The sequence below is a fragment of the Hirundo rustica genome, chromosome 2, assembly GCF_015227805.2.
Source record: "Hirundo rustica isolate bHirRus1 chromosome 2, bHirRus1.pri.v3, whole genome shotgun sequence".
Taxonomy (NCBI): domain Eukaryota; kingdom Metazoa; phylum Chordata; class Aves; order Passeriformes; family Hirundinidae; genus Hirundo; species Hirundo rustica.
Window position 1 is genome coordinate 23674119 of NC_053451.1, and position 24992 is coordinate 23699110.

Below are 24992 nucleotides of genomic sequence, written 5' to 3' on the forward strand. Positions count from 1 at the left end.
AATAGAGTTTCTTTGTTGAAGTAGCGCTGCAGATTGTGACGGGCAAGAGGTTATATGAATTAAGCAAGTCATCCCCACAAGTAACAGTGCCAGTGAAGCTTGGTTTCCTTTAGATTTGGGTTCTCTTCCTCTGTCACATCCCGGCCATGATATCCCTAATCTTCCCAGTTATGAATGCCCCCTCTCACTTCTTCCTCCCACACTCTTTCGCTCTTCACCCTTGCCGACACTCACAGCTCCTCCAGCTCCCGCTTCCACACTGAAGGGCTGGCACCCGGAAAGTGCTCAGGAGGAGGAAGCACCAGACCCATCTGGGAAAGAAGACCGGACCAGATGGAAGGACAACCCTCACACTGGACTCTGGAGTGCAACTGCAGCCTCTCTTGCAGGCAGGAGTAATTTCTGCCTCTGCCTCATTTCTGGTTTAAAAAAAAAAAACAACAAAAAACCTGCAGAAATTGGGCAGCCTCTCCACTTCTGCCAAGCTTGACTAAAACTAGACAGTTCTAAACTGAAAATGGAGGAGGAGGGTGGTCTCCCAGAAATGATGCATCTTCTCATATCAGTAACTTAGGAGTGCAAACACCCCTGTCACCTGTACTTGTATTTTTTCTGAATTCACGGACTGGTGTAACAAGTTTTTTTCAGGCCACAATGGCTAGCCCATGAGAAATACAAAGCCCACTTAAAGTACAAAGAAATTACCAGCTGGCAACAGCTTGCTTGAGCTCATCTTACATGAGAGTTTTTTTAGAATTTCTTTTAAAAGCTGAATTAGAAGAACAGAAACTAAAAATGAGAACTTCGCAAGATTTCTAAACAAAAAATCTAATGTAAAAGCATCAGCAGTTGATGCAAATAACAGAAACACACTAAAGAAAGAAAAACAAAAATAAAACCCCTTGAACTTAAAACATATCACCAGGGATACACCATCAGAGATGCCTGCCACAAAATTAAAGGCTGTATTGTCCCTTTCAGAGGGTAAATTTACTTTCTTTCTTTCTACACATTAGAACCGCAGCTGTATTTTAACACTGGGTGAAACTAATAGTATAAAAATGATAAGCTGGGAATGAGCTCCACAGGTATGCACTGAAATAGTTTTCTGCTGCCAACTAGAAAAATGGGGATTGAAGATGGAAGAGATTGGGGATATCTCAGGATTAGGGAAAGAAAAAAAAAAAGTCAGAAAGCTATACCTTCAGGATAGGAAGTCACTGGGAGTTTGGGGAGAATATTGAGCCACTGTTTGCAGAGAACTTGAATTAATGTACTAAGCCTCTGTAATGATCAACTCCAGTGAACATATCCAGTCTGAGATCCACTGAAGGAATGATTAGCACGGAGATTTGGATCTGAAAGCAAGAGGGCATCCCACAAATATTACTCTGCCTCCATGCATAACACAGGTCCTAACGTCCTGCCTTCTACATGCAAACCAGATGAGCCCCATGGGAAATGATCATCTACTGGGTTTCACTTGGTCACACTGTGATCTTTTCATCCTACTGCAGCCCTGCAGAGGCACAGTGCAGCACAGCACCACCTGTGCAGGATCCCCAGCGCCCCTGGGCTGGGGAGGAGCCATGGCCCTGCACTGCAGGACAGCTGTGCTGCCCAAATGTCCCCACATTCCAAGTCCTTGCAGTCCTCTGCTGCCATGGGGCTACTCCCATGCAGACTCCTTGGCTAATGTGGCTCACGACCCAAAGAACGAATATTCTCCTGACCCCTCTGCAATGTGACCCTGATGCACAGCTCTTGTGTGCTGGGCCTGAAAGCAAACAGTACATTTGGGGAGCCTCGGGTTTATTTCAAAACAGATGAAGTCCTCTTCCAAAAGAAACAGGAACATTAAAGTCTTTGTAATGGAAACAGTGAGACATGGTTTTCAGACTGATCAAGCCGAAGCAGTCTTCAAGGCAATCCTTTGTCACAAACAAGCAATATTTTCACTCCACGCCCCGCAGTAGACCCCTGTGATATATTTTATTTCCTTTGCAAGTGGCATCAAATCATTTTCCAAAGTCAAATATATCTACCTTCCTTGCTTCTCTCTCTTGGGACTCTTTGAAGGAGAAGAAAAACATCAGGACTAGACTGTGTTGTGGGATTAAACATGTCAGGAGAGAAACAACAAGAGAAAACAATTACAGGCATGATACAGAGTACAAAATAAATTGGGGAAAGTGTGAGAAAAAGCATTGCCATATCATCTGAGCCATAGCTGCATAGAGCATAAATCCCCTCTCATTTGCCCACTCACTATCTGTTGCCTTAGGATTCTGCTATACTCTGTTTCACTACTGTCTATCATTCACACAGGTAAACCCAGTGCCACTTTGAGATACTCTGCTTGATCATAAAAAGCCTTCCTACCCCCAACACCTGTCCTCCTGCCAGCACATAAATCCCAGGCAGATCTGCCATGCAGTATCACCTCTCCACAATACCTGAGCTTCTGTACCCCTGCACCTTTTGTACATCTCACTTCAAACATCATTTTCTGAGGACTGACTCACACCACAACTTCCTTTATTTCTAAAATGACAGGATAATCTGTCCTTTGTAGAAGCATTCATTTTGTCTGATTTCTATTCTTCTTGGAATTTCATGATGTCACATCAATTCTGCATCACAGGAGAGCAGGTGAACTGCTGTGAGGGGGAAGATCATCGTGGAAAGAACAAATTCCTTCACAAAAGGACACCATCACTGCCTTATATTTATTTACATTTCAGACATCATCAGAGTTTTGAAAGGCAGCTGTCATCCTGTCTCTGACACCTCCCTATGTGCAGATGTTTGTGGCATTTCTCTGCATTTCCTGCATCATTTATGCAATATGCTAAGTGCAATCCTAAATATATCCATTCTAAAACTCCTGCCCCAATAACGTGAAACCTCCATCCCTGACCACCTTTCACATCCAAGGTTAAAGAAGCTCTCTGGAACTTCTGTTTGTTTGCATTTTCTACATCTGCAGAGGGAAGGGATTGGATCACCCAAGTGATGCCTGAAACAGGCGGAAAAGTAACACCACTGTAATGAAAAGGTGAGCCTTCTAGGGAGACAGGTCACATCCTAGTAGTGATGTGCAAAGAAATGCTAAAGCCTCATTACTACTCACAGCTGTAGGGAGATCTCCTTCAACTCAGCTGATAATTATGTGGAACAGAAGGACCAGGACAACTAAGGCAATCTGCCTGAAAACAGGAGCAGGAAAGCAATCTTTCCTCTAACAGTATCACTGATATTCACAGTTGGCTACAGTGTTCTTACAACTTTATTCTCCAGCAAGACTCCATTTTTTAAACAAAAGCAGAAAAAAGCTCCCTTCTTTTCTCCCAGCTTCTCAAAAAGTTTTCCATCCTATTCATCTTTTTAACTTTTCAAAATGTGTTTTAGCTCTTACGACTTGTTTTTCCAATTTTTATAAACTTTGCTCCAACCTGATGACTAACAGAAAAATGTTTTTACGGAAAAATTGAGAGCATGATGCACCAGATTCCATAACTCCCAGAAGAAACTTTTACATAAGAGTATTGATCTATATTACTTTCTTATTCCTGTATTCATTAATTTAAAAATGTGATTATGGTTATGAATCTGTTTTCTAATTGGCCTAAACGCACTGAAACTCTTTCCTTGCAATCTAGATTTTAAAGACGTTAATATTTAATGCTTGAGCAAAAAAGAGCCATGCTCATTACATGCTCCTTCCTTGTTTCCTGCTACTAGCTAAAATCCCAATTAGTTATCCTCTTGATTTCCTTTTCCTTTATTTTGCCCTGAAACAGAAGACTAGTACTCACATTAGAAGGCAAGAAGTTAGCATCTCTGTTTTTCTTCACCTCTGGCAATGCAAAAACCCTTCTTTTGTTGACTGGTTTCAAGTTACTTGCTCCTGCAAGGATAACTCTTCAGACCTCTAGACACCACTACATAGTCCTCTGTTATTCCAAGACCAAATGTGCTTAAGAGCACCTACAACAATGAAGTGCTCCCAGCATGAATTCAGTAAGCACACCCCAGGGATTTTCAGTTGGATGGCTCAAGCTTAAGATCACAAAATTAGGGCCTAATGATGTTATTAATAATGAAGCACTGATATTCTCATTTTCATTCTGAATTAGGATTTATAGCAGTGTGAGCAAAACCAGTATAAATTACATCTGAAGTTATCAATAGCTGCAGAAGAAGTGCAGAAGTGCAGACATAGCTCCTTCAACACTGGAATGCTGACTAGATATGTCATCTACTCCATATTAAATGTGTAAGATAGCACAGACGTGACTAGAAACAGGTAATGGTGATGATATGATTTTTCTTCTTTTGTTAATGATCAACACGTGTTGTTTTGCTTGAGGCATTCAACAATTTACTCTCTATTTCAGAAACATGCACAGAGTTGACTCCATATCTAGCATTTCAATACTAGGATACACTTTTCCCTCCTTAGCCTTTCCCATGCAGGGTTCACAATGCTCTGTAGAAGGATACATCAGTTATTCTTCTGCTACTGTCCTGCTTTTGTGTGAGAAGCAGACATGAAAGAGTTCTGCAAACCACGCAGCCCATCCATTGCCATGATAGAATTCAGTGCAGGTCTCTACCCTCCAGCACTCTGCTTTAGCTGTGAAGCCCGCCTTGTTTTTCACAAGGGATGGCTACTTCCAACACACAAACACTGTCCCTGCTCAACCTCCCATAAACATGATTAAAAATATATAAGTATTTGGACTCTAAAGTCCATCTTTTTGTTGCTTTCCCTTCTGTGGTTTTTTTTTTTTTTTTTTTTTTTTTTTTTTTTTTTTTTTTTTTTTTTTTTTTTTTTTTCTGATTTGTCTGGGAAACAGGAATTTTTTGCTTTGCAGAGTCTGAATAGGGAGCTGCACCTGTTAGCTCTGTAATACCTTAGGGCTCTCTAGTCAACCATCTGCTTTTCAAAATCTATTTGTTCTCTCCTGGGCAACCAAGAAGGCATAAAGTATGTTTTATCACCTCAATGCTGAAAGTGATCATTTACACTAGAAAAATATACTATGCCAGGAAGAATTTTGACTAAGGAAAAAAGAAGAAAATTTCTGATGGAAGGCAGGGAGAGGCAGGAAGAGGAGGTAAAAGAAGAGTGAAGGGGGTTGAACTGAGAGGAGAGGAACAGGAATAAGACTCACTTGCTTCCAGCAAAATCAACTTGATATGCTCTACTGTGACCCAGGGACTTTGTATAACATATTTCTGTAACATGCCTCTATTTATCTGCAGAAATAAAAAATATAAGATTTGACAATCTAAACTGAAAAAAGATTTTTTTTTTCCAGACACTTTTAAGAGACTGTTGGTCTAGAGTTAGGGCTTGAAACACATTTCAAAGGAATGAAGTGTCTTAGTACCACCCGAGGAACAGTCCTGGGCTTTGCATGCTTTTTCCACTAAGAGTAGACCAATGACTGATTCATACCTCCATTATATCACAATTGTGCGTTTATTTGGCACCCTCTCATCTCTTGCAAGTCACTTGCAGATGGTCTAGAAGCCACAGAACAAGCTGTACTTCCTTTCCATGTCAGCCATCGCTATCTTAGGGAATCCTTCCAGTTTACTGCACACAAGGTACAAGGATACTTCTCCACAGATACCTCTCTCGACTTCAAAAACTCCCACTTTCTACAGTTTTCTGGAGCTATCCTTTCCATTAGCAGAAACAAAGAAATCATTTGCACTGCTTCCATCTCTCATAGCTTGGTAAGTTCACAGAAGCCAGCACAGGAAAGGAAATGGAGGGATTTAGTGGGGCTGTTCAGGGCCTCATACTGAACAACGAGGTGGTCCAAAGGAAATACTTCTGGGACTTCCATAACGTGGTTATATAAGTTGCTGTCATTCCATCGCTTTGGGTTTTGCAGTCAGTGCTGATCACCCCATCTCAAATAGGATAGGGCAGAAACAAAATGGGTTCAGAGAGCAAAAGACTCACTGAACCCTCAAGAGCTTTTCATATGAGAAAAGTTTAGAAACAGTCAAAATGACAAAGAAAACAAAGACAGAATGTAGTGGAAGTGATATAAATATAACTGCACAGGGAAAATAAATTTTCCCGAGAAAAGAGGGAACAGTCATTAAAAGGCAGAACACTAGAACCAATAAAAGGATTTTTACTTTTCAATCACATGCTATATAATAAACTTGCAGTACTCTGTACCTAAAACCCCAGATGGGCCAAGATTTTATCAGTTTAAAAAGGACTAATTATTGCAATAATAATAGGAAAGACCTTTATAATAATAAGTACAATATAATTACAGAAATAGCATAATGCTGAATAAACAGAATATCCACAATTACAGTACAATAAACTGCGAGGACTAAAACCTGCCTGTGTTTAAAGACTTAATTTTAATTTGACACCTCTTAATGAGAAGTTATCCCTGTGTTAAAAGTTAAACCACCATTACTCTTTATGGGGAACTTGGCATTTTTTTCTGAAGGATCTGATACTGGGTTCTGCAACACTTTCTGTGTGGCTTTCCAGAGCTGTGTCTCCAACACACATATGCCCTCATCAATCAAGTGTTCAGTTTCTCCACAGTCAGTACAATCAAAATAAATCCCCTGTAAAATCAAAGGGACATGTCCGCTCTTCAGGAATCTGTGCTGTTTTCATTAACTTGTGAGAAGTGAAATTGTTTTAGCCATTACTTTTAATGCACGTGATAAAGTGGGGAGAAGAAATGAGGGACAGTGTTCTGTAGGTTTGGTAAAAAAATGGCAGTGTTACAGTTTTATTTGATGATTACAATGTGAGTAAGAGTCATATTTTAAGACAAAGTATTCTTAACCACCTATACATTTCCATGCCCTTTTTTAGTATTAGAAAATGAAGGCTGCATGTGGAATAAACAAAAATAAAATTCTCCGTAAATTTGAGCCAGCTCCTGGAAAGTCAAATGAGCCTCAAGTAATGGATTTCTGTCAAAAGTTTTGCATCTGATGTATAATTTTGGGTTTAATTATGAGGCTGCCTGTCCCACAGAGAGGCTGTTAAAAGAACTTTTTTTAAAAAAAAAAAGAAAGTGGAAGCTCAAGTATATTGGAAACTTTCACCCATCAAACTTGGCTAAAAGGGGTGAAATTAGGGAGGGAAAGGAGTAGGAAACAGGTAGACAAACTGTAGACATGAGGAAACAGAGTGGGTTCCCAAACATCGCATCTCCCTGGGGAGCCACACCTAGGGAAGCCCTGGGGATGCAGGCAGTCCCTAGGAGACCCTTACAAAAAGTTCCTTCCCTGCAGCATCTCGTAAGCCTTCCTGCAGTGAAATCAGCGTGGCAATACGAGCACATACAGGCGGTAAGTTCCTGCCCCACATTAAGCCGATGTGTAGTCTTTCAATTCAAAGCACCTCCATAAAAGCCAGCACCCACTTAAACACAATAAAACCCGGGCCATATACTTTTTCCCAGCTTGTTTTGTTTCCTTGTGCGTCGATACCCCCGTACTGACAGAAAAGCACACACTGCAGCCTGCCTGAAAGACTAGCCTCACTTCCCCAACTTTCAGATGAAATACAGCTGTGAAACCAAAACACCAGCTCTGTCGGAGAAAGAGGAAAGTAGCAGTCCTGTAAACGACGGCAACCTAAAGCTTTAGAAGAAATATAGGCAGTAATGCACACGTTCTTACCTGCACAAGTCTGCACCATCAGCCTTTGAGAGGTTTTTTTTTCATCTACTCTGTAACGATGCATTTTTTGAAAATGGTTCTAGTGCTCAGGAATGCCAAGAATTTAGGAAGAGAGCCACAGCTTAAGAGAGCAATTATTTGCCAGTAAATACTCAATTTGCTTGTCCTGTGATTTTTCTTCTCCTAACTCGCCCTCTCCATAATCCGTCTCTTGCTGCGTCATGAGCACAAGAAGTCTTTTCTTCATAGCATAACACTTCAGTTTGCTATTTTGTTAGCATTAATTAAGAATTCCCTCTACTGGTCATTTTCTATACTCTTACAAATAGCACCTTGAGCCCTGGACATCAGAAGGCAGTGAGTCAGTGTGTGGGATTCAGCCACCATTTATAAACACCTTCAACCACATTCACCCAGTTTACAATATTCAGGATATCTCAGCTGAATTACTGCTTTGTGTCCAGTTTGTATTCAGATGGGGGCCATATGTTCCTTCATGTATTAGAGCAGAGCTCATTAGCACTGCTCCAGTCACGCCACAGCAAACTTTTTTTTTTTTTTTTTCCTTTTCTATCTTGCCTCCATTTTAACCTGATTAAAAACATTTTCTCCAGGGTAGGTTTCTGGAAAGGAACTGCTCAAATCCAAAGTACTGTTAAAAAGGATATGTGTAATTTTAAAATTAGTTTTAAATTAAAATTTGCTGCAAAAAAACTCAGTTGTTACTTAAGATTAAACTGCTTACTAAAAGCATCTCCTAAAAATACGGAAGAGTCTTCACAAAAACTCTGTTGCAGTAACCACAAGGGCTAAATATTCAGTGAGCATACAGACCTAGCTCTCCCATAAGGATTTAGGCACACAGCCTATTTTTAAAGAGGGTATGTATGTATGCATCTGTGCGAGCACCATCATACAACTAGATTAACACCTTGCAATAATGGGGAGAGTGGGTGTAGTCAGAAATCTGGATGTGCAAATCGTATTTCCTTAGGAAAATTTGTGTAGGCAAGTCCCATTCTGCTCAATCAACAGTAGGCAGAGAAATACTATATTTGGAAAAAATTCATAAAATACAGAAGGAGTGACTTGAATCATGCACATTAACTGCTAAATGAAAATCTACGTTCTGAAATACAAAACAGGAACACCCATATTGGGAGCAGAAGAAAAAAAAAAATGACACACCTGAGATTGAACAGTATGATGAAGAAATGCATCATCTGTTAAAATCACCTTGGGTCTGGCTACTTCTTACATGACTGAAAACAACTTTTGGGCCCCGAACTGAAGATTAACATCACATCATAAACACTTCAGTGCATTTAGAAGGACTGTGTGCATTTCATATGATGCAGTGATATTGTAGAAAACTATGGAATTCCCACAAATCCACACCATAGTATGATAAAATGTGTTAGCAATTCCTTACATACAAATAAGCATTTCAAAATAACTCATTCAGAGCACAAGCTACATCAGAGGCAGCAAGCAACCCCTAATAAAATGCATTTACGTTATGTATATCCTATAAATCTACTGCTAAGAAGCAGGCAAGTTAGAAACATACTGAAACCACTGTTTAGGAATATCTTTAGGGACACAGTACACTGTACACACTCTCCTACAGTGCCATATGTCCAAACCGATTGTGAGTTCATGTTAAAAATTATTTAATTTTTCTTCCCAAACACCTCAATCAAACAGCAACCAAACAGCACGACCCATAGGGTCCATTTTTCTGGGGCATTGACCATCTCCTCCAAAAAGGCAGCACTCTTAAAATGCAAAACAGCATGTGAAAGGTGAAAACCTCACTTCAAGAGCACCGCTCCCTTCTTCCCTAAAACTGATTTTCCTCTGACGTCTCTAAAAACAGAGCATAAATAATATATCCCATGGCTAATACACCTACCTACACAAGTGCCTTGGAAACAGAAGAACTTCCAAGAGCCTGGGTGGGGCCTATCCTGGATGCTTTGAAGTAGACAACAGTTCACACAGGTCTCAGAAGACACAGTGGACCTGCTCCCTGATGCTCACTTGTGAGGGAAATACACTGAACTTCAGATAAACAGAGCTACATGCTAATTGTACATAAGATTAACATTTTCCCCCTAGGCTTTGAATTACACTGACATAAATAAGGCGTTTCAGAATTAAACCTGGCTATTGTCAAGTTTACGTTATGCATAATTTAAGAAGAGGGCAAAGACCAGTAGATCAGTCTTAGGAGTTACTTCCAGGTTAGATTTTCAATATTTAGATGAGAGTCTGAAAATGAAACTTTAAATCAACTCTAAACAAAATTGAAGTAGATTAAAGAAAATGAAAGTGGCAAGTATAATTCTTCTGTTAAGGTTTAAAAGTGAAAAACAAACATGAACAAAACCAAATTTAATTGTTATAAATAACTGTAAGCAAGCAGAGTTTGTTGCAATATTTTGAAATAACTTTTTCTTAAAAATGGATAAGGGCTTCCCAATTTTTTGTTGTCTTAAATTACATGCTTCCACATTAATATACTAATTTGCCTTTGCAGAGCAGAGCTTTTGAAAGAAGAGCTGACACACTTAATAGGGACAATTGGGTTAAAAGGGAATTTCCTGGATAAAGTCAGAACATAACAAATTCTTACTTATCCAGCGTAGTTAATGCAAAATTATACTCTTCTCAACAGGGACTGCACGGTGAAAGGGATATCTGGTTTGTTTAGGAGGTGCCCCCATTAATTGGATGATTTTTTTTTTTTTTTTTTAAATGCTCCAGGCAATCAGCCGGTAGAGCCAGACACTGTCCTCAGGTAACCTCACACAGCTGCCTCCATTGCAAAACGCTGTCACTTCTCAGACTTCATACGCTGTGATCCGCTTCCTTCCTTCCTTCCTTCCCGCTGGTCCCCCGAGGCTGCAAGCCCAGCTCAGCCCAGCTCAGCCCAGCTCATCCCAGCTCAGCCCATCCCAGCTCAGCCCATTCCAGCCCAGCTGAGCTCATCCCCCCCCGCCCCCCGGACGTGGCTCCCGGAGCCCCGGCACGGCAGATCGCGGCCCCGTCCTAGCGGGGCAGGAATCCCTCCCAAAGCCCAGCGACACGAACCCGACTGCGTGGCCACTCCGCCGTCTGAACCTCGCCTTTCCCACCCCCCTCCCGCTTGCAGCATCTATTTGCTTTCACTTTCAAAGGTACTTTTATTACCGAAAGCTGGACAGGCGTTCTGCAGTGCTTTTCCTGGCGGGGAAAAAATCTCTCTCGAAACAACTTAGTGCTTTTGTTTCTGTCTCATAAAGGCTTCCAGCGCTACCATCTCCATCCCACCTCCACGTTAGGTTAACTTTCAGCATCTATGTAACGCGTACCACAACATCGGACACAGATGAGGGTCTTTTTGCCTACTTATAAATGAAGCAAGCAGAACTCCAAACAATAAACTTATATCATTAATTTTGAGGAAAAGAGAAAAGCAAATTAAACCCACATTTAGGTATGCTAACCTGGTAACGTAAAGGATTCAGCTTGGTCCTGAACAGTTAAAATTCAGCTACTCAATGATACATTTTTTTCCAGGTAAATCCCTACTGAAATCAACAGACAAGCTTCTGGACAGTAACACTGAGCTACTTCTACTAAAATTCCACAGATTTCGAAAGGTGGGATCGTGCCCCAAACCTGCCCCAAGGCGGAGATGCCTTAGGGAGGACTGACAAGATGATTAGTTAGAACCAGCTTGCTGTAGGAAGCTTTCCACTGGAAAGCTGTCTCCTGGCAGACACCAAGGTCTCCTGCAGCCGAGTGGGGAGATAAAGGTTATCACTATTCCCATTAGCAGTGTTAGGAAGCTAAGAAGGTACGTAGTGACACGTCCCTCAATCCAAGCACAGCACGTGAACTTTTTTTCATTTTGCTCTCTGCACTGACATATTTTCACTAAACAAACCTTGTCATTTATTTAGTAAAAAAATCATTATTGTTCATTATAATATCATGGAACTTACAACCAATTTTTCTGTACACATTCAACAACAGATTATTCCACAACATGGCAATATAATGTAACTTAGGCCAGGCGTGGAAGTGTAGTTTGTGCAGGCTGTTACTAAGTGACAAAGGAATTTAGGGCATGAGTGAAAAGGTTGCAATTTGTTAACTGTTCATTTCCAAACAGTGGTGGCTTGAAGGGAGTTTATTTTTTTTTTTTTTTTTTTTTTTGGCTGTTGCTTTTCTTTATTTTTTTTGATGGGATTTCCTGCCTACCTTTGCTGCAAGTTGCTGGAGAAGATCTGGCCAGGTATTTTGGCAGAAGATTCATTCTGGGGAGATTTAATGAGAAGATATCACCGATGCAAAGTTCCAGCCTCTGCTATTTCAAAGTTTGGGGATTTTTTTTTTTTTTTTGTTTTGTTTTGTTTTATACATTTCCACTTAGAGTTCATTAAAGCACAGTTATTTCCAGCTCAAATGTAAAAACCCACTACGAAAAAAAACTGCAATAGTTTACCCTATCAGACTAGGAATGCACAGCTTATGTGCCATTTAAATCAGAATTGCTTTCCCCCAGTGAATTGTGGATAAAATCGTTCTAGACTGCAGCAGATGGAACTGGAAACTTTGTCTTCCTGTTTGTATCTGGGGCACATATGATCAGCCTGTGTGAACAGAGTTACAGCAAAACATGTAAAAAGAAATGTATCAGGGACATTACCGTTTGCAGATAATATATCACAGAAGCAGGTCTTACGCTGCTGCTCTGAAAGAACCACTTTCACTCTGCAAAGGTTATCAAAAACTCCAGCTGAGCCAGGCTGGGCAAGCTCACTCGCTGCTGTGCAAGGGCGAGAGGAGCACACGGGGTGAGAGGAGCAGCCCGCGCAGAAGTCTCCTCTGTGCCAAGAGCCCTACGCAACAGGGAGGGAGATGTGGGCATTTCCCAAAGCAGCTGCTGACAAGGTGTGCTTGGGAAGGAGTGGACAGGCCTGCTGCAATTGTCTGGAAACATGGATCATCTTCTGGGGGATCTTCAGGACCACGTGCCACAAGGGAAATCCGGCACTGTGGCGCGGGCCAGCAATCCGATCCACACGCGCATTTTCCGTACTTGCCAAGAGTTTCAGAGAGAAGCTTTACCTCCAAAGCAACTCTGCAGCAGGGAAAGAGCATCCCCTTCCTTTTACAGCTGGGGAGCGTGGGCACAAGTACATGATTGACTTTTCCAAGGTTAGTGAGCCAGACAGGAGCAGCCGGATCTTGGTCTGGTCTGCTGATCAGAGCCTTAAAAACACCAAGCAATCCTCCCTCCAGCTTCAAGGCCACAATGTCTGCAGTTTAGTATTTTCACAGAGGGCACAATCTGGGCATACGTAGGGATGTGCAAGACAGGAAGAAACCTCTTGTTTGATCTTCACAGGAAACCTTAGCCCTGAAGTAACCTTGAGGTAACAGAAATAATGAAAAACATGATTTTTACTTGCAAGTTTAACACACGAGGTTTGAAGGTCATCAGAGTGTTTTTGTCTCTGAAGTGAAAAGTGGTGCACTTACACTATACTTTCAGCACAGTGGTTTTGGATTATCTCTGCAAAGATGGTACAAGCAGTTTGTTTACCAGGTTAAGAACTGAGGGGGAAAAAAAAAAAAAAATCAACGAGATTTGAAACTCTCCTTGACTTAATTACCCTTAACATTTTATTCACTTAATCAAAGAAAAAAGAAAATCAGCTTGTTTTTTTTTTTAACAGCAGAGTCAAACCAACTGGAAAATTCACCTCCTACTAGAAAATCTGAAAGGGAAAACTCCAGATAGCAACATGCTAGAGAAATGCCTTCAGCTGCAGACAGAACTGTATTGTAACAAAATCTTGTATTTTGACTCCCTACCTCTCCTTCCCTCCAAAAGAAAGAGACAACTGTTGAACTGGAATATTGGTTTAGATCAACTCCTTTCACATGGGAAGGGCCACTGCATAGGATACAGACATACAGAATTACATGCCTGTAAATTTATTTCGCGGACTACCTGCACACATAAGCACATAAAAGAAATTATGATAAAGTTAGAGAGTATGACTATTTCTTTAAAATTGTTTTTTCCCCTCCCTAAGGCATGTTGCTAAGTTATATAAGTAGTTTTAAATTAATTTCAGGAATGGGGATTACTGGAGATCACTAATATTTTTTTTCTAAACATACAAGAAGTAACAGCAATGCTGGAAATGGACTGGAGCTGCGAGGTCCCCATTCTGCATCTTCATGGCACTTTTCTGGGGCCCCAGTGATCTTCTGTAACCACTGGGAAACAGTGATTTTTATATCTAGAGATCAAAGGGGCAGGATCTGTTCTCTGAGGACACAAAGTCCTAAGCCACGCTAAAACTAAATGCTCTTAAGTTGCTCACTGTAGGGAACTTGGAAAGGAGACTTTGTTTTGCACCATTTGTAGTGCTCTGCAATCAAAAGATTTTAGAAAACACAGAAAAACACATACATAAGTTGAGAGAACTGTCCCAGACCTCATCCTAAACTGACATTATATAGAAAAATAATAAAATGGACATAGATCTCTTTCCTATCAAGCTTCTAGGTTTTTTTTTGTTTCTATTTAAACACATATTTTGCTGTGGTGAACTGTATTCTCTCTGGTCTCCTAGACAGTGGGTTTCATGCATTCTTGCATACATTTGAACTTTTGATCATTTTCCAAAATTTCACTGCTAGTATCCTAGGCAGCCATCAGTGGGCAGTGATATGGGTCATTCTAGTTCAGAATTAAAAGGAGATGAGTGTGACTGATCCTTTTTCTCAAGGCCAAATCTTATAACAAATCATCTGGAGAACTGCCAACAACTTCAATAAGACCAGAAATTGTCCCTACTGTTATCTAAAAAACTTCATGTGCCATATGAGAAAATTGGGGTGCAAATTCTCCAGCCAGATTAGACTCATTCTCCTACAGACTAGAAAAGGATAATCAGACAAAAGAGCAAAGGGAGGGACTGCAGACTTTACTGATGCCTATATGCTATTGCTCATCAAATTCCAAAATAGATGGAGGAAAAGGAGGAAAATGCAGGCAGCGCTGCATCAGCTCTTTCTGAGAAAAAGTGGAAATACTACCTTTACTTCAGCACAATTTAGAACAGGTTTTATTATCTAAATAATGTATATGATATGTAAATATAATGTATGAATACAAATACACAGGGCTGTTCTTGTCTTAATCCTTTATGCTTTGCTCCCGGCAAAGAGTGAATGGAAGAAAATAAAGCTGGAATATAAACAACTTAAGAAGGTGGTGGTTTTTTTTGTTTTTTTTTTTTTCCCCAGAAAGTGACAGGACAAGGGGAAAAACCCATGCTTTTGTTCCCTTTTTTGAATTTCATGCTCTGGAAAGATGTCAGTACGTCTATACAAGTATGCATGTGCACGTACGTATGTCGGATTTACTAGAATGGCAAGGAAGAAAATAAGGCGATCTCAAAAGAAGCCAAGAATCGGGGACTTTGAATTCTCTGACTTCAATGGTGTTTCAAGGACTTGGAATGTGACAGATACTGGCATATTGTGTCTCACTGTGAATGAGGGGTCGACTGAAGCTTTACAGCGTCTCTGTTCCCTAACAGGAATACGCACACGAGGCACATCTGAAAGCCTGGGATGTGATGAGGCATTCTTGACCCCTCCCTTTCCAGCATGCGGTGCTTACCCCAACGAATGCCTGGCCTTTTACTGACCTTTAATTTCATAATAGGCTCATGTTGACAAAACACTTCAAAATTAGATCAACACAGATAGGTAGCTTGTGCTGTGATACAGAAAAGAGTTTTCAAAAGCTGGGGAGCAGAGGAGATAAGCAGTAGTGGCATGCATAATGGGAGCTACATGTTCTGCTGTTTGCATGTGGGGCTATCATCTTCAAGTACTGCATTGTATTATTAAAGCATCTTTTTTCCTTTTTTTTTCCCCTCTAAAAGCCTATAAAACTTTGTTGTTTGTTTTTCTTCTAATTTTATTTTTGGTGGGGGTTTTTGTTGGTTTTGTTTTTCGAATTTCATTTTAACTAGTCCTATATTCCACTCAGTTATATTAGGCAGCCATCTCTGAGTCAAAAGAGAAAGGCAGATGGAAAGTGGAAAGAGTTTGAGAGGAGAACCAGAACCAAAGAATTTCAAATTGGAGCATCAGACCTCATAAACATCCATTTTAGCAAAGTTAACTTCGTCTCACTGCTCTTTAAATTTCAGGGCAAATACTTAGAGTGATAATTTAGCCGCAGAATGTTTGTATTAAACAGGGGCCTCCTGCTCTCAAGTTTCTATAGTTTACAACAAAGAGTTTATTAAACACAACTCATTTTGTCTGACATTCAAATCCATCTCTGCAACACACTCTCCTCTGGATTTGCGCCACCGAATGAAATGCTTTGGAAAAACAAAATAAACCAAAACCCTGCTGTGGAAACAGGACAAATCTAGTTTCACAACCCCTGCAGAGAGAGAAACAAGACGGAAGTAAAAAGCACCAAATGGAGCTCATAAAGCTTCACTCTGATCTCAGCCTCCACATTCTGGCAGAAAGCGCTACCTAAGAGATGTGCTCTGCTTCAAGTGAGAACAGCCTCTGATTGCACCGTGAGCACAAAAATATATTGTCTGTGAACAATTACCCTGAACAAACTCTGAATAAGGGAAATCTGACTACAGAATAAGGGGAAATGTAGAGGGAGGCAGGCTAATTGTCCCCCTCCCTTGCCAAGACCTTATCTTGCACACCAGACAACTGTAGTAGCTGTGCCTGCAACTACAGTTTTGTGGGCTACGCTGAACCTCCTTTCCACAAACCACCACAATGAGGTCTTGCCCATAAGCACCATCCACCGTGGTAGGGAAGTGATTTGAGTGCTGTAAAAAAACCAGTCTCTCACTTTATGTTCATTTTATCGCCGCTGGTTGCTCGTATTCCTTATAACATTCCATGCAGCAGTGCATAAGTGGAAGGAAACACATCCTGACCCACAGGTGCTATGGGGAGTCAATGGGGCTGGTGTCAAAATTCACTACTTCTTCCTCTTTCAGCATATTCACAAACAAAAAGAAGTTATTTGGAATTCATTGCCCAAAATAGGAGCACATTCTGAACACTGTGAGAGCAGCATGAAAAAAAGGAGAAGAATGCACACCTGAGTTCAGGCTTTCTCCATTCATGGATCCTGTACATCTCCTCTTTCATTACATTTTGAGGACAATCAGCAACTTAGAAAGTGCATGGTGGGTCAGGACTATTTTTCTGGTTTCCGTTTTGTTTTCTACTTTTATACAGAATCCACATGCACTTTGGTACATATACAGGCAGACAGTAAAGAAAAAGCACCCAACTAGACACAGGGAGGCCACCTGGTGATCAACCAAGCTCTCACCTTGCTCGTAAAACTACTCTGAAATTCAGGTAGAAAACAGCTTTTTCTGCACGAGAGCACAGCAGAATGCTCTGCCCAAATATGGGAGTTTCTGTAACACAAAGCATTGCTGACAGCTTTCTTGTGAACCCCCTATGATCACATTCACTGCTGGGACTTTGAGTTGGCTTTATTAGTATACTGGGCACTCTGCACATATTCATAACTGGGCTTTTACAGCAAGAACATCTCCCATGTCATATGACAGTCTCTGTTTTAGACTTTAGTCCTTTATTCCTTCAGAAAGCAATGTTCTGCGGGTATTGCTCCTTTTTTTTTTGTTAATTAATTCATTTGAGACTATTCCTCAAATTTTCATTTTAATGCATTTTTCTGTGGGGGTCTATTAGTGACTTCTAAAGCTGCATAAAACAGCCACTGATTTAAAGTCTTTGTTACCATACATGTATGAATGTGTTCGCACTATATGTGCACATGTATGTGTGTACATGTCCATGTGTAGGCATGGATCAAAAAAAAAAAAGCAAACCAAAAAGCCTTTCCAACTGCAGCTTCCTCCCTCCTTCCTTCTCCATTCTGAGCAGGTTCCTGCTATCAACTGCTGGAGTGTGCTCACTCTACACCTAGAGCTATAATTATTTTGCTTTAATTTTACAAAACCTTTTGTTCCATTCCCACGAGCCCACCTGATCCTTATATTACACTTGCTCTATTAAAACACTCATGCAGAACAAAGCACAGTTGTACTGATTCATAAGTAACTCACCCCCCACCCCTTCTTTTTCTTTCTACTAGGCTCATGCATCTTACCACAATTTCATGACACTGTCCCTGATACCACTCCGTGGTCCCATTTTTGCCTTTTTTTCCTTCCTTTTAAACTGTTATTTCTATGTGCTTGGGGTCCAATTACACCATTGTGTGCTGCTGTTTTGTATTGCTGTTGTTCTCAGTCATTTTATGTTACGCTCTTTGGCACAACCAATATAATGCAGAGGGTGTTATGGAATTTATTTGTTGTAATCAGACTCTAGGATTCTTTATTATTATTATTGTTATTCATAGAGTACAAGCATGAGGACTAGCCCCACATTTTCTCAAGGCAAGCCAAAGGCCATTTGTGGTCAGCCTCTGACACGAGCCTCCCCTATCTGCAGAAAAAGGGCCCAGCAGCAGCTCAGATCAAGGTGAGCACTGTGATTTGGGCATGGCCTGCACGAACCACCCGGTTTTACAGAACACCAAAGACACCAATAGCATTTGTAATAGGATCCTCACAGAGGCACTGGTCATTTCAGATTTATAAAAAACAAACCAGCCTCTCATAAATCATTGCTGAAAAGCGGAAGGACAGAGTACAGCCTGTCGGTGAAGACAGGAATAATAAAATGGCTGTTTCATCTTCTTGTCCTGTACAACTTCCTTAGGGTGAGACAGCCTTCATTTTCAGGCTTATAAAGCACTCAGCCTTTTGTTAGGACTAAGTATCAGATAAATAATCATCAGCCAGAATAGTACATGTGAAGGCAGTGCTAGCAAAGAACAAATAAAGCCAAACTCCTGGTAGACACCTTCTAAGGATGGAGAGCAGGACATCGTGCAGTGCTCTACTGAACACCAAAGGAGGTAGGTGAGTACATGCAAGGCAAAGAGGTGAGAGAAGGCAACAAGAGGAAGGAAAATGGGATGTGTGTATGTTTTTCTAGGTGACTTGTGTAACAATGGTGAATACCAATGCTTTCTAGCAATTAAAGAGAATAACAGGAAAAAAAGGGGAATGTGGCAAGGCACAGAACAAACACATCTGTACAGGGTACAACTGAAAGTTGCAATTTACCAGAGAATAACCATTCTGCACATTTTATGTAGCATGTCAAATCTATCAGATTTTTCTCTTATTAAATCATCATTCTACAGCAACAATCATTCTCTCAATCAATCCCCCGTGTTAACAACTCTTAGTAATGACTAACTTGGCAGGAACTGATGTTTACATATATTTTAAAGTCCTGAGCACTATTCTGTAATTTTTAGATGTTAAATTTCCTTTACATTTTGTTTCTTATTTTTTAACGTCTTTTTAAAGGGTGGATGCATTCAATTGGAAAATAAAGTTTTGTGACACACACTCAGATTATGTTAGTTCAGGAAATTGGCAGTGGGATAAGAACAAAACCATTCACCTCCTGATTGCTGATTCAAATCTAGCCCAAGTGAGATAGTCACAGAAGCTATAAGCCTCCCATGGTGGCTTTGTGATTTGAGATTACTTTTTATGAATCTCAATCCACTTTAGGCCAAGAACCAGAATCGCAAATCCACTGCCTGAATGAGCATTAAGCGGCATCACTGCACACAATAACAAGAAGATGCCAAAAACCAAACTGGTTCTGGGGACAAACTTCCCACCTTACCCTAGGAAACAATCACTAAAAAGCAGGGTATTTTGTTCCACACAAATGTGGAGCAAAGGAAGCGTATATATCTACCTACCAGACAGAAAATACCCACTGTAGTCACATCAGCTGGCTGCAACATTTACCTGAGGTGTCTTATGTTGTGGCCCTGTATCACTTGAGAGCTGAGAGCAGGGAGGGCAGGAGGAGAGAATACAGCAAAGGTTTTCTATCATGAACCCTGAAGAAGCAGCAAGCCTATGCAGTCCTTATGCCTTAAAATCAAAAGACCCTCAGAGCTACTGAAGGCTTTGGTCATTATTTGGTCCATTTTTCCTTCCCAGATAAGAGCCACAAATGAGGCATTTAATTTTGCAGAAGACCAAACCTAAGGAGGGTTGTGTTGCACTGTTTATTTAATTTGGGACACTACTGATTAGTGAATCTATTAGCAAAGCCATTTCACTAAACAAACATCCTATAGCACACAAAAAAGTGATGCTCAGGCATATTTCCCATGGCTCCTTCTTTTAGGGAGCATGAATCATTAAAATCACTTGGGAATCAGCTATTCCTGCTTCTTCCCTTAGATACATTTTGCTAACCTGGGAGAGGTAAAGATCTCAGGACTCACGAGTAGATTTAAGTTTCCCCATTGTCTGTGCTGAAATGGAGCCAGAGCAGATTCTGCCTTCGGACCTGCACTCAGGTGCCTCTCTGTTACATTTCATTTCACATTTGTTATCATTATTCCTTAGAAAGAGGAAAAATGCACAGCTGACACACCATGTTAGCATGCAACTTGGAATTGTTCTTCAGTGGCTGTAGCTTGGACATGCACTTGACTATTCAAAGGGAAGTGAGATGAGAAAAAGAGCTGCCTTTTAAATGGCCAAGTATTACTAATTTTACATGGGGAATTTTGGGAGCAAGTAGTCATTCTCAAAGTTTTCAGAAACATTACTGAAAGCATTCATGTACACGGCAGGAAAAAGTTGGTGGGAAGATCTCCCATTTTCTCCTTCCTTTGTTCTTCTTTTTTTTTTTTTTTTTTCCCCTTTTTGGCAAGAAGAAAAAGGAAGACACTGACAAATGGGGGAAAAAAAAAATTGATTTGATGATCCTTGTCCAAAATAAAATTTTTGAGAAGTAGTAGCCTTACAGATTGTAAAGTATAGCTGAAAATATATATACATGTAAATGCTTCTATTACATAAAGTTCCAGTAAAATGTATAAAAATTCTAAATATACCTAAGGAGACAGACTAAGTACAGTTAAAAATCCAGCTGCTAAACTGAAGAAGCAGATAAACAATAGTAAAACTATTATGAATTTGGAAAAAAAAAAATCCCAATTTGTTTATGAATTGAAACTTAGGATGTGACACAGAGAATGTTGGTTTAATTTAGGAGTTATAAGGTTAATAATACTGATTCACTGGCAGAGAATTCAAATACACACTGCATCTTCCTAACCTTTTAAATTGTTTTGAGTATGTTTTGGGAGGGTTTCGGGATGAGCCACCTTGTGAAGGGAACCTGTATCTGAGTGAAAGCCAGTGCTCAGTACACGACTCAAAATCATAAATTATGAGATGCATTAGTCCAGCAGAGCAAGGAATCACTATTTCAGGGAACAGGTGTAGCTTCACTGAAAATAAAAGGAAATAATTTTCAGAATATGCAGGACATAGCTTCAGCTCTCATTTAACATGAGTTTTTATGGACCACGGCTACACTTCAGGAAAGCACTCATGGACTTGCTCAGTGTTTTCAGGAAAGCTGAAAGCACCAGGAACCAGAGAGAACTCAGATCTAAGTCTTCTTCAATGTGCTTTGCCTATTGTGAGGGAAAAGGTAGCACTGGGCAGGCTCAGGTGCAGGAGCTGCAACATGGGCTCACACTGATCTGCTGAGCACTGTGATGATGTGCCCTGAACCTGTGTGCTTTTCAAACTGATTTTATGTGATTGATCATTTTGATTGTGAATCTGGACTCTTGGAATCCTTGGTCCCTGTGGAAGGTCAGATTCTTACTCAGAGCTGGTTTAACTTGATAGGTGACATGTTGGGCTTCAAGCACTGGCATTTAACCAAGGCCTTCAGTGACAGCACGTAGGCTGGAACCAGACCATCGCTTTGTACCAGGTGACCTGCAAGCTGAGAGCCTGTACCAAGAGTCAGAGGACACAGACATTTACTGTGACATTCCCATGACAACATGTTCACCAGTATGGAGAATAAAACAACAGTAAATAAAACCTGTTCCGTTATTTTCTACCGGAAGAAGTCTCAGATGAAGAAAGACTACTTCAAGTGAAGATGCCTTCACTTACACGTGCTGTGGTATGTGAACCTACAGCAAGATTTGAATTTTACAGTTAGCTTCACATGCTCGAATTAGTTTCCCAAGCTGCACAGAAAGCAGAGGAAGCTCAATAGTAAGACAAGAGTGAGCTTTTGAAAAAACATTATAGGGAATAATTGTGCTCTGGAGAATTTATTTATTTACTAATGCAAACAGTACACACTGAGATAACATCTGGCAGTGTTTATTACAATGAAACCCAATCAATACTTCTGTCTACTACAATATCTGTCCATGAAATAGTCATTCCTCCTGGCATCCACAAGAAATACTCAACTATCTATTACAATAGCCTTTATCAGCAAAAATAGAGGTTGCCACCCTAACTCTTCTATTAGAAAGAATCAGATGTACCTAGACACAAGAATGATGGTGAAAGACTGGAGACAGAGAGAGAGATGCAGTTTTCACAAGGAACATTAGAAATGAAAATCATAGAAATGAAATTACAAACCCATGAAATGTTTTGGATTGGAAGTGACTTTCAGGATCATACTGCTCCATCTTGCCCCCACTGCCACGGGCAGTGATACCTTCCACTGATGCAGTTTGCTCAAAGCCCTGTCCAGCCTGGCCTTAAACACTTCCCGGGATGGGGCATCCACAGCTTCTCTGAACAACACCCCTAAAGAACTTCAAAAAGCAACAGATCCCAGATCTTTTTTCTTGTGCCTCAGGGCAGGGTCCTAATTGATGGAAATTTGGATCTGAGCCAGCAGTGCCCTAGCAGTCAGGATGCCCCTTGTCCTGGGGCCATCAGGCACAACATCACAGCCAGGCAGGGGAGGGGATTGTCCTGCTCTGCTCTGAGCTGGGGCAGCCTCAGCTCCAGTGCTGGGGGCAGTTTGGGGTGCCACAATGTAAGAAGGATATGAAGCTGTTAGAGAGCTTCCAGGGGAGGGTAATGAGGATGGTGCAGGGCCTTGAGGGGAAGCCGTATGAGGAGGGGCTGAGGGCACTGGGTCTGCTCAGCCTGGAGAAGAGGAGGCTGAGGACAGATCTCACTGCAGTTACAGCTTCCTCAAGAGGGGAAGAGGAAGGGCAGGCACTGATCTCTTCTCTGTGGTGGCCAGCGACAGGACCTGAGGGAATGGCCTTAAATTGTGTCAGGGGAGGTTTAGGTTGAGTATCAGGAAAAGGTTCTTCCTCCAGAGGGTTGTTGGGCCCTTTCCCCAGGGAAGTGGTGACAGCACCAAGCCTGGCAGGGTTCAAGACCTTCTTAGGCACAGGGTGTGACTCTTGGGGTGTCCTGTGCAGGACCAGGAGCTGAACTCGACGATCCTTTGGGGAACCTTTGAACTCAGGACAGTCTATGATTCTCTGATTATTTTTGCTACTAGGCCTTTTGAGGCAGTTTAAAGCTCTAAGTAAAGGGAGAAAAATTGACTTCTCATTTTCTTTTGAAGTCAGGATTCAAAAAGAAGTGATACTGAACCTTTCCACATAATTAAAAAGCCAAAAATAAATTTGTTTTGAAAGTTCTGTGCATTAGAATTTCCAAGTAAGCCCTTTCATTTTTCGCTATTTCTGTATTTGCATTATTGCACATCGCTGTAGAAAAACTAGCAGTGCTTCGTGCAATGAAAAAAGTCACTAAGCATTAGCTTCGTTCTTACTGAACCTTCACCTTTCTGAAATCTAAGTGCCTCTTGCAGTCTAACAAACAGATTGACGTGCAATAAGATATGCATTACTACTTACTTATCACAAAATTAAGCAAGAAATAACAAAGCCACACCAAACAAAATCAATACTATTATTTTTCCTCCTTACATTTTTAATTGCTATAATTTTGCTTTTGTTGAAACAGTCATTTCCAAAGAAAAATGATATGTCTGATTAATGTGACTCTACATAAAATAAATGTACATTTGCCCCTGTTTAATTTCACATTTTGCTGGCTCACTGTTCAAGGCATTTCTATTTGGACAGGACTTGGAGGTGAAATAAGACCTTTTGTGCCACACCAAGTTCTGAGGCATGGGCAATGTTCAGAAGTTATTGTGGTGATACGTTATCTTCTTCCCATAAAAACTTCACTTTGACAAGATAATTGGGATTGTAGTTATGAACTGGGGACAGCTGGGAGAAGAGGGGATATAATTTCTTTTCATCTCTCCTGGTCTAGATCTATGGGGCAAGAGGAGAGCACATTTTAATTTGGACTGGCACACTGAGCAGCCACTATATGCCATTATATGTGATGCCTGCTCCTATAATTTGTGTTTGGTAAGATTTGCACCAGAATTTCTTCCTAAACTTACTATTTCTTGCCCTCCACACCAATCATCTCTTACTGGAACCTAAAAGTCCTAAGTATACAGCCATTAAGAATGAACTGGGGAGGTATTATAACAAGAGTGAAATTGGCAAAGTGGTGAAAGAAAACAAAACCTGACCTTCCAAGCACTGAAAATGGTGAAAATCCCCACCAAAGTAGATGGAGTCCCTATCTAAAGGGCAACAGTACCCCGCTGCTGTCCATTAGCCACATGAATATGTGCTACACTTGCAAATACACAGAATATTTGACCCAGCTTTAAGAGAGAAGATTGAGATTTCAAAAGGACAGAAGAGGCTCTGTTGTTTCTTTCTATACTCAAAGAAACAAAGGGCAAATGCAGACTGGGTTCTGAAAGCTCTCAACACTGAGAAAGAACGGCGCAGGAGTTTCCACTTGCTTATCAGTAATGCAGAGAAATAAAAAGGCCAAACTGGGACTCACACTGGGACTTTTACACCTGGATTCAGGGCAAACAAGTGCTCAGCCCCAGTTCAGCAAAGAACCGCTTTGTCTGAACTGTATATGAAATCTGCTAGCTCCTCATCAACTCCACAAACTGAAGAACTGTTTTGTAAATTAGTATTAAAACTGAGCTAGGTAAAATGGGGGAAGGGAATAATTTCTAACCAATATAGTCTTGTAACCTTTCACAAAAGAATTCCAAACCACCTAAAAATAGGGATAAATCCAAAATAAACCTTCACTTAAGTGCTACTGGGAACAAATATGCATGTGACAAATTTTAGGTCACTTTGGTATTAAACCAGGATAAATCTAGTTGTTTTAAGAAAGAAAGAAAGAAAAACAAACAAACAAACAAACAAAAAAAAAAATCAAAAAAACCAAACC

The 24992-nt window shown here is 40.7% G+C and overlaps 1 protein-coding gene across 15 annotated transcripts in view; it reads right to left on the reverse strand.

Moving 5' to 3' along the window:
* ZBTB20 (zinc finger and BTB domain containing 20) overlaps window positions 1-24992 on the reverse strand; it is a 474904-nt gene that overhangs the window by 280053 nt on the left and 169859 nt on the right. For 2 of the 15 annotated variants that reach the window (XR_005699580.2, XR_005699582.2), the window contains 2 exons: window positions 13225-13299; window positions 10864-13112 (listed from right to left, as the gene is read on the reverse strand). The exons of 12 other annotated variants lie outside the window; for them this stretch is intronic. The gene's annotated coding sequence lies outside the window, so the exon portion shown is untranslated. Of the gene's footprint in view, window positions 1-10863; window positions 13113-13224; window positions 13300-24992 lie in introns of those variants that run through there. One more of the 15 variants, XR_005699581.2, reaches the window with a different exon arrangement.